Here is a 5813-nt window from a genome sequence, read left to right as displayed (position 1 = left end):
AGGGGGGGGGGGCTGGGGAGAAATAGTGGACGTACCATACTGCATGTATACCATACGTGGGCCGCATGTATTCAATTCGGGACAGACCGCGCCGGGCAAAAATAAAAGCAGAAACAAAGGGCGCGCACGCTCGCACACACGTTGTGGCACTGTGACTGCTTATCGCCCCTCTGCTTTAAAAAAAGCAATCAAGTCGATCCAACTTTATTTCTTGGTCATAGCAGAAGCCGCGAAGGGCGGGCTGCTCAAAACGGAGTAATTAGCTAGCAGCTTGCTCGTGGAGAGCGCCTGGGAGGTAGGCAACCCAGTCGCCCCACCGCACTCGCGCTCGCCGGGCTGGCCTACGCACAAGGCGCTCACCGGTACCCAGGCACTGAGTCACACAAACGGGCCGAGTAGTGCCAGAGGAGAAGAGGGAGAAATGAAATTGAAACAGTGTGTGTTCTCCCAAAAGACCGCGTCAGGTTAAGCATCGAGTAAAGAATGAAAAAAACGAAAAAGTACTGCATTTGAACGACCAGCTCACTTCTCGAGCTTCTCCGTCACGCACAGTACAATTCCTTTTGAGTATTCTGTACTTTTTCTCACATACCCTGACACGGCGTATTGGTCTAATATACCGAGATACTTTTGCTTTATTGTCTCCCGCATTTCCAAACACAGCTTCTTTCTTTTTTTTATCAGCTGCTGATATACTATCGCGTGATTGAGTACATGAGCGCCGTCGAGTTGCCGAGGAGCGCCACGGCCACGCCGCCGCCGGGAGCCTTCCAAGCCTGTAAGAAGCATAAACATGAGTCGCAGTAAATAGCACGGGAAAAAAAAGATTCGCTGTGCCAGCTAATACAACGACTGGTATTTGGACAGATGACCTGATAAGTTTCTGGAAATACTATATGAGCTATTATAATCGATTATTGACTGTAGCAGTCGATAATTGACTCTGGGAAATAATATGCAGATTGTAGGAACATTATGGTTCCAAGAGTCAATAATCGACTGAAAGTCAATAATCGATTATAATAGCTCATATAGTATTTCCAGAAACTTATCAGGTTATCTGTCCAAATACCAGTCAATGTATTAGCTGGCACAGCGAATCTTTTTTTTTTTTTCGTGAGAGCAGCACGACACCGGTCAGGACAGACCGAGAGAAAACCTCAACGTTTAAAACCACGGTTGGGCCACGGGTGTGCTCGACACCCACGACGAGGCCATGGGCAGTTAAGGTTTTCCCTCGTTCGCCTCTTTATCACTAAAGCACTACACTGCTCATTACGCCAAAGCACCATCCGCCGGGCTACACTGCTCTACACTTCACAGCACTGCACCACACTGCACCGCCTCCCCGCCCCCCCAGAGCGAGGGCCGACGGTTGCCTTAGGTTTGCACCAGTAGAGGTATTCCCTCGTTAGCAGCCGCCTTGAGGCCCGAGTCCGGTGAGGTCGGAAACACGTTACACTGAGTCTTGCGCTGGGCTACACCGCACACTCTCAATCCCTTAGTGATTTTTTCGCGTGCGTAAACTATCAACGTATTTTTGCAACGGTACGGTGTAAATATAATTTTGTTGATGAATCGCAACGAAATTCTTGTTATCATATGACCTTTTCTTTATCAACGTTTTTGTTGATAACAGCAAACAACTTATTTGTTGGTACCTGATAACAATTTCGTTGTCACCGTACCGTTGCACAAAATTGTTTATAGCAAGAAACGAAAACCTCGACAAGGAATCGGAGAGCGCACTCTACACTTCACAGACTGCACCACACTGCACCTTTTCTCAAGAGCAAGGACCGACAGCTGCCTTAGGCTTGCGCCAGTAGAGGTATTCCCTCGTTAGCAGCCGCCTTGAGGTCCGAGCCCGTTGAGGTCGGGGAGTGGTGTGATATTAGCTCATCCGTTTCCCCGCATTTATGTGCTGGGACGAGGGGGGTGGGGGGCATTTTATCTTATCCGAATCACGCGCTGCGCTGACACAAGGACACACCTTAATCTATTTTTGTGCGCTCTTTCTCTAACACGTCGGCTCTAGGCGTTGGACTAGCGCGAGGAATGGCGTATGTGGCATGACTTTGTACTGGGGTGATGAAGTAATGTGGGGCCGCGACGGACTGGACTGATTGTCAAAAATACAACTAACTGACAAGCAAGTCCATTTTCTTCATGTCGTTCTTGTACGCTTTTGGCGGTGCGTCCTAGTACCTGCAATCCGAATTAACGATGGTCCCAATAGGGACGAACAAAATCAAAGTACGGTACGTCGGTCTGTACCTTCACTGCCACACACCTGAAGTGCCAGATTGGAAAAGAAGCCAAAAAAGGGAGAGAGGGGAACAGGATAATTTCCTTGCTACACCTCGTTTAGTCTGTTTCTAGGAGAAAAGGATTAGTTTTTAAACTAAACTTCCATGAAAGAGTGTTTAAACACTAATCTTTTCACAAAGATTTTTTTTAAATAATCACATTGAGGGGCTAGCGCGGTGGCGGCTACATTTTGTCATTCACAACCCTGTTTTCCGGGATTCCAGATCCCATGAGCGTCTTGATCACGACGTTCCCAGTGTGAGTGATGTACTGTAAGGGCGTGATGGTGTTGGGAAACCACCTCCCACACCACTTCCAGAAGTCGTCCGGCTTTAGCACTCGTGTTGTGCCCTTCTTGGGGTCGTCGCTGACGACAAGATATTTCAACCGGCCGCTACTTTCCCTCGGAAGACGTTGTTCCGCTTCGTCTCCCGCATCGTTGCATATCAGAATGCACTCGGTTGGTTTGTGCTTGCGCCCATCCACGATAATCCAATATCTGTACTCAGGCACTTTAAGTTTCTCAAGGGTCGATCGGCCTGTCAGCTTAGCAAGCACGCCGAGATGCCCAGTGTACACGAATATCATGTTGAATTTCCCACGGCGTTTTATGTATTCCTCTACTGTTTTTACGTTGCCCCTGTTAACAGATTTCTTCTCTGGTATGATGTTGTATTTCATCTTCATTGACATGTGTCTGGCCGCAGTCGTATTCATGTGCGAGTACGGCACCAGGTGCGACCTGTCCGTCTCCCACGTTCCGGAGAGTGCTCTGTGCATTTTCTGGATACCCCCCTCTCGTGGGATGTAGTGGGGGCGCCGTTTTGGTTTCTTTTCCTCCGGCGAATGGGGTGAGAGGCAGTGAAAGGTAAAGGCCGGCATGGTTTGATTTTCTAGTGGTTGTCTCATAAACGAAATAAACGCGTATGGCCCTCCCAGCGGCAGCGGGACCATCGCCAATTCGAGAGGCAAGCTCATGGATTAAGCCAATACCAAACAGAGACGGCAAAGTAGAGATTATAGACGCGGTTTCTCAAGCTCCTCGGCTCGTCCCTACTTTGTATCGCATCGGCAGAGTCAAGCCACATACGCCATTCGTCGCGCTAGATAGGAAGGAACCTTCGCGGTTGATGAGAAAGAGCGCTTCCTTGCTGTCACTGTTTTTTGTCTCGGGACTTGTGGCACGAGTCACAAGTCTTTCGCGGCCCCACTCTAATCTATCACATCGGCTTGAGTCAATCCGCATACGCCACACCTCGCGAATAATGAAACAGCGTGTAGCCCATATCTTTTGCTATTGAGACTCTTGGGTCTTCACTACTGAACTACCACCTCAACTCGAGTCGAGCCGCATACGCCATTTTCGTGGCTCTGTAAAAAGCTTTTTGTCGCGGTCTGCAGTGCTATCATTCGGTATCGCTGGTTTTTGGCTTGGGACTCTTGCGGCTCCCCGATCTACTCTATCACCTCGGCTCGAGCCAAGCCACATACGCTAGATACTCGGTTGGTTGGAATTCGAATTGTGAATGGCACCACCGAGGGGCCCACATCTCTGAACTTCAGGTGTACAGGCCTTCGAAATCATCTGGAAATCACATGAAATCCTCCGAATTCAATTTGGTGATTAGAATTCACTTCAAATCATTTGAAATCTTTTGAATTCAACCGAAATCTCTTGAATTCATATGAAATCTCTTGAATTCATATGAAATCTCTTGAATTCATATGAAATCACACGAATTCACTTGAAATCGTCTGAAATTAATCAGTGAAAATCTAACTGAAATCAGTGGAAATCATACTGAAATAAGCGGAAATCTTTTTGAAATCATAGAAAATCCGTTAAAATCTGTGAAATCATGTGAAATCCTGAAATCAAGTGTACAAGATTTTTCGGAGTTGTGGGCTCCTCGGGCACTTCCAAATAGGCGGCATTAAAATTGTTTAAAAAAATTAAATTTTTAATCTGGTTCGTGTTTAAGGATTCTTTCGGAGAAGCAGTCCAGTTTAAAAAAAATAATATTTTCCTCTGAGATAGAAGGCCAAAACGCTAGATCAACGTGAGGCAAGGATACCCAGCCCCAGCCAGAAACGAGATTTCGCTAGGCTAGATGCTCAGTTGGCTGAAACACGAAAATTTCGAACTGCGTTTGCCAAGGCGCAGCTCTTTGATTAGGAGGAGATAAGACGCCATAATCCCCCCCCCCCACTCCCCCCGTCCCCGCGACAAGCACGAAGCGATATAAAACGAGCAGGATGCGCTAATCACACACCACTCGCCGACCTCATCGGGCTAGGACCTCAAGGCGGCTGCTAACGAGGGAATACCTCTACTGGCGCAAGCCTAAGGCAGCCGTCGGCCCTTGCTCTGGGGGGAAGGTGGGACCGGTGGTGCAGTGCTGTGAAGTGTAGTGCAGTGTAGCCCAGCGCTCTGTCCTGGACGCACACTGACCGGCGCTGTGTTACTTTATGTGTTGTGACTTATGTTTGTGCTTCATCCAAGGCTTTTGCGGTGACGGTTGGACGACTCACGGTGACGTGGCTCGTGGCTCTTCGACGCCTCGGCAACTCCACGGCGCTGGCCTCAACCATGCGAAAAGTATTAGCAACTGATAAGATACAAGAAAAGAAGCTTTGTCTTTGGAAATGTAAAAGAAAATAAAGCCGAAGATTGTCGGTTTATAAGGTCAATAGACTGTGTCTGGTTATGTGAGCAAAAGTACAGAATAATCAACAGAAATTGTACAGCTTGTGACGGAGATGCTCGAGAAGGGAGGTGGTCGTTCGAATCCAGAACTTTTTCGGTTTTTTATTTCTTTTCTCCTTCGCATAACCTGACTCGGTCTTTGTGAGACCACATTGTTTTGCATTTATTATTCCCCTCCTCTACTTATTTGACTCTACTGGACCCGTACGTGCGACGCTCTGCGTGGGCGCCAGCGGCCAGCGGACGCCTTGTGGGTAGGCCAGCCCGGCCAACACGAGTGCGGCGGGGGGACTGGGTTGCCTACCTCCTAGGCGCTCTCCCGGGGGCTTCCTTTCCTTGCTCCGTTCTCCGAATCTCGCGTCCTTACATTTCTCAACATTGCCTTCGCATTTCCACTTCCCCGCCCCTTATATCTCGCCTTCGAATGCGATCGAAACTACCAACATCGTGGAGCCAACTACGCTCCCTTTCTTCTACCCCCGTCCTGCCACGCCCCGCCTACACCACAACGCCCCCCCCCCTCCTCGGGCCGGGCACGCATTTCTCTGCAGTATGACGGCAGGCTGCTACGCAGTTCGCCCCCCTCCTCCTGCTTCCCGGGGCGCTGCTCGGGCCCTAGCCCGGCCGTCCCTACCGTGACCTACCAGCCCCGCCCGACCGTTGCCCTTTTGCGGGGCGTGGTGGGGCCGGGCGGCGGAGAATTCCATCCGAGTGGGGTCCCTGGCCAGCCCGGCCGACCGGCCCAGAGCAGCCTACGCCTACCCCGGCCCCTCCTCAGCGCTGCCACCACACCAAG

The 5813-nt window shown here is 49.8% G+C and overlaps 1 long non-coding RNA gene across 1 annotated transcript; it reads right to left on the bottom strand.

Annotated features, from left to right (window-relative positions):
• Positions 1 to 188: 188 nt before the first annotated feature.
• Positions 189 to 1905, bottom strand: LOC113207457 (uncharacterized). Its single transcript, XR_003303468.2, has 2 exons — positions 1781 to 1905; positions 189 to 776 (listed from the first exon to the last, which is right to left on the bottom strand). It is a non-coding gene; the product is annotated as an uncharacterized LOC113207457 (long non-coding RNA).
• Positions 1906 to 5813: the final 3908 nt, after the last annotated feature.

This window comes from Frankliniella occidentalis, unplaced genomic scaffold (genome assembly GCF_000697945.3).
Source record: "Frankliniella occidentalis isolate FOCC.00 unplaced genomic scaffold, Focc_3.1 Scaffold67, whole genome shotgun sequence".
Lineage (NCBI taxonomy): Eukaryota > Metazoa > Arthropoda > Insecta > Thysanoptera > Thripidae > Frankliniella > Frankliniella occidentalis.
This window is presented reverse-complemented; position numbering and strand designations above follow the sequence as displayed.